The sequence below is a fragment of the Macrobrachium nipponense genome, chromosome 22 (genome assembly GCF_015104395.2).
Source record: "Macrobrachium nipponense isolate FS-2020 chromosome 22, ASM1510439v2, whole genome shotgun sequence".
Lineage (NCBI taxonomy): Eukaryota > Metazoa > Arthropoda > Malacostraca > Decapoda > Palaemonidae > Macrobrachium > Macrobrachium nipponense.
In genome coordinates this window covers 11,567,123-11,570,759 of record NC_087213.1, presented here as the reverse complement: position 1 = coordinate 11,570,759, position 3,637 = coordinate 11,567,123, and the positions used below count along the sequence as shown (strand labels likewise).

Sequence of the window (3,637 nt, the reverse complement as noted above, 5' to 3'; positions counted from 1 at the left end):
TCTAATATTGTTTATATTATTATTATTACCATATTATCATTATTATTAGGAGTCTGAGTTATTCCATAGGATACTCTTTTGGTGCTCATCTGGCCAGACGTAGTTTTATTTGGATTTTTTTTTTTTTTTTTTTTTTTTTTTTATTCGTGGCGAGTCCTCTGGACCAATGGTGCTTTTTATCGAGGGGATTATCATTAGGAACATTTGAGCCTTTCGTTGTTTTTGCCGTTGTTTGGAGAACCATTAGGGTTTTTATGACTTCACAGAGGACTAAACGTAAAAAGAAATCTCGGCGTATTGGATTTCATTAGCCGTTTAGGGTCTCGACTGACCAAATGTTTAGATCGGGTGTCGCGGAATGGCTGCCCCTGATTGCTTTCGAAAAGCCACTTCGTCTTGTACGAGAGACAATCAGTTTTATGGCCGGGGATCGGGAATTAAGCAGTAAAATGGTTGGTTGTGATATCCGTGCGAGATGAGATCACTGCAAGGTGTGAGGTGACGTCACGCAAGATCATCAGCTCTTCATAACGCTCATATTGCCGGGCTGATTGCCAATATTGGAGGCGTCGTCGTCTCTCTGATTGGTCTTCGGATCCGGCTCCCAAACCGTGGCACAGCGGGGATCTGAGTCATCTGTGCAAAATGAATCTTCAGGCGCCGAGGACAGACCTAGACTTTGGGGATAGGCCCTACATTACACCTCATGCCGTGCAATGTAGGCGTTACTTAAGGTTCTCTGCAGTGTCCCCTCGGCCCTTAGCTGAAACCCCTTTCATTCCTTTTACTGTACTTCCGTTCATATTCTCTGTCTTTCATCGTACTTTCCACCCACTGATGACAATTGATTCATTGTGTAACTGAGAAGTTTTCCTCCTGTTACGCCTTTCAAACCTCTATGCTGTCAATTTTCGTTTCAGTGCTGAATGACCTCATAGGGCCCAGCGCTTGGCCTTTGGCCGAAAGTCTATATATATATATATTCTATTCTCGGGGAGATGTGGATGGTGGGGGAGGGGTACTCCCAACATCCCCCACCCCCCTCCACTTAGGCTTCACTACCGCTGTAACACATACTTTATGAAGTGCTGAATCTATGTAAAATGAGTCTTGCAGGATAAGAACAGGCCTAGGTTGTGTGTCGGGTGGGTTTTGGGGGAGTTGTGGGTGGGGGGGAGAGGTTAAGCATTAGGTAGGTAGCAGCTCCTCACAGACGCGAGACTACGCCAATGCGTACAGCTGTGTTTGGACAGGGCTTCTCTCTCTCATGTAGATCATGTTCCATCAGTGATCAACAGGAGTGTTATCTTGGGTCCTGCCTACTAATCTGTCTTACCTGTCAGGGTGTTTATCTTGGGGCTATGTGCCGCCCAGCTAATGGTTTCCCGAGGGTCCGACCCCACCCTCCTCCCTCTCTCTCTCTCTCTCTCTCGTCAACCCCCTTCTTCCTCCTGTGTGCCCCTGTTCGGGGCGCTTGTTTTAGTACGAGGTGCCAAATCATGTAGGACCCAGACGCAGTTCGATGGGAAAAAGAAGAAGGGAGTAAATTAAAAGGGATTCTCGCCTTTTTTGTTGTTATTTTTGTTGTTGTTGGGGTTGTGATTTGCGTTGTTTATCGGTTATGCTTCTCTTAGCCTCACGCTAAGTTTCAGTCCTTTCAAAAATTCCCCTCGAGTGATATCAAGTGTGTTATTCCACAGTTCTCCCAGACATCACAAAATGTGATTAACTGTTTCTTCATTCTGTTGGTGACCGATATAATCAAACCGTAAAGGTTAGCGGCTTAAATATCTGGTGGCTCTGAGATAAGATAAGGGATGATGCCATATTAGTCACTCAGTCAGAGTGACGTCGATGCTTTCGGTATTGTCTTGATAATTGACCATGAAATTAAACGTGGTTTGACGCTGGAGTCATTTAATTACAAAACGCTAATTCGTCACAATGTGACGATTAATTTTTCTGAACCTTTTTTTTATATTTTTAAAAGATGCTGATCATTAATGGGAATATTTATGAAAGTAAACAAATCTTAGGATATATCTTGACTGACTAATATTTAATTTAATACTAAAAGACCTTTCATCCATTGTACCTTTTTACGAGTTTGTAAATAAAACCGTTGTGATTCCATGTATATAATAAACGTCAATCAATCAGTCACTGCTATGTACGTTTATTCTCTGCTGTCCAGGATTCCTTGTAAAACGTCGAAGTAAATAGACGTAAAGGATTTTACTGAAAGTAGATGAGAAAATATTCAACTTTATTTACAGCAGCAATACTAAATAGTGAACTTTATATACAGCAGAAATGCTTAATAGTGAACTTTATTCACAACAGCAATACTAAATAGTGAACTTTATTTACAGCAGCAATACTAAATAGTGAACTTTATTTACAACAGCAACACTAAATAGTGAACTTTATACACAGCAGCAATATTTGATAATGAACTTTATATACAGCAGAAATGCTTAATAGTGAACTTTATATACAGCAGCAATACTAAAAGTCAACATTTACAAAAGCAATACTAAATAGTGAATATTTACAGTAGCAGTACTTAACAGTGAACTTTAATACACAGCAGCAGTGCTAAATAATGAATTTTCTTTACAGCAACAATACTTGCACAACAAAGTTTATATAAAATAATTACCACATTCTAAAATAGTTGATAATCAACAGGCCGAACAAAAGGAGTTTTTGGTTTAATATGCGGATATAAATTTAATTTCTTTCATCAATCCATTTTCTTCATCACTGATCCCTCTTCTTCTTATTCTTCTCCTATTTCTTTTATTTCCATGTCTTTAACAGTAGTAGCATTTTCCTTGTGTTTACCATAATTTCATGGTTCCATTAATTATCCTAAATTTTCTTCGTGTACGTTCGTAAATTTATTCGCTGAGATTAAAGTCTATTTTTCATTTGTCACTTCCATTAACATCATCTAGACAACGTTAACGTTGCATCTCAAATATTTACCAATTAAGAAGGTCGCCTCGAACCTTGAGTCAACAATGTTTTGCAAATGTTCTTTAAAACTCGGAAAACAGAAGGCATGTGTGCAATGCTGCAATGCTGCTGCACCCCGCGTCCATTTCCTGCCATTAACATGCACTGCAAAAGCTGATCCAAATATTTGCAACTTTATTCGATCCTTTTCGGGGCCCGAAGACTGGTTCTGTTAAAACCTCTTGAATGATTAATGTTAATTGACCCTAAGCAGACGAGATGAAGTTGGGTCTGCTTTGGGTGGCGGAGTTTATTATGGGGAGGATTGGGGAGAAGATGTTTGTCGGTGGGGGGGGGGGAGGGGGGGGGGAGGGGGGGGGGGGAAGGGGGTGGGGGAAGGGAAGGTTCGTTCTGTCGTGTGACTGGAAGACAACTTCATAAATTTTAACGATAAATTGAATTCACGTCGTTATTTGGACTATACTTTCGTACTTCCAATTGAATGTAGCTCTCTCTCTCTCTCTCTCTCTCTCTCTCTCTCTCTCTCTCTCTCTCACCATAACTTAAATTCACAAAGATATTGACAATACTTTCGTTTTCCAAGTGAATGTATAGTTTCTCTCTCTCTCTCTCCTCTTCTCTCTTCTTCTCTTCTCTCTCTCTATCTCTCCAAACG

General features: G+C 40.4%; 1 protein-coding gene across 3 annotated transcripts in view; it reads left to right on the top strand.

Moving 5' to 3' along the window:
- The window catches only part of LOC135198489 (uncharacterized), a 190,719-nt gene that overhangs the window by 66,650 nt on the left and 120,432 nt on the right, over positions 1–3,637 (top strand). The gene's annotated exons all lie outside the window — the stretch shown is intronic.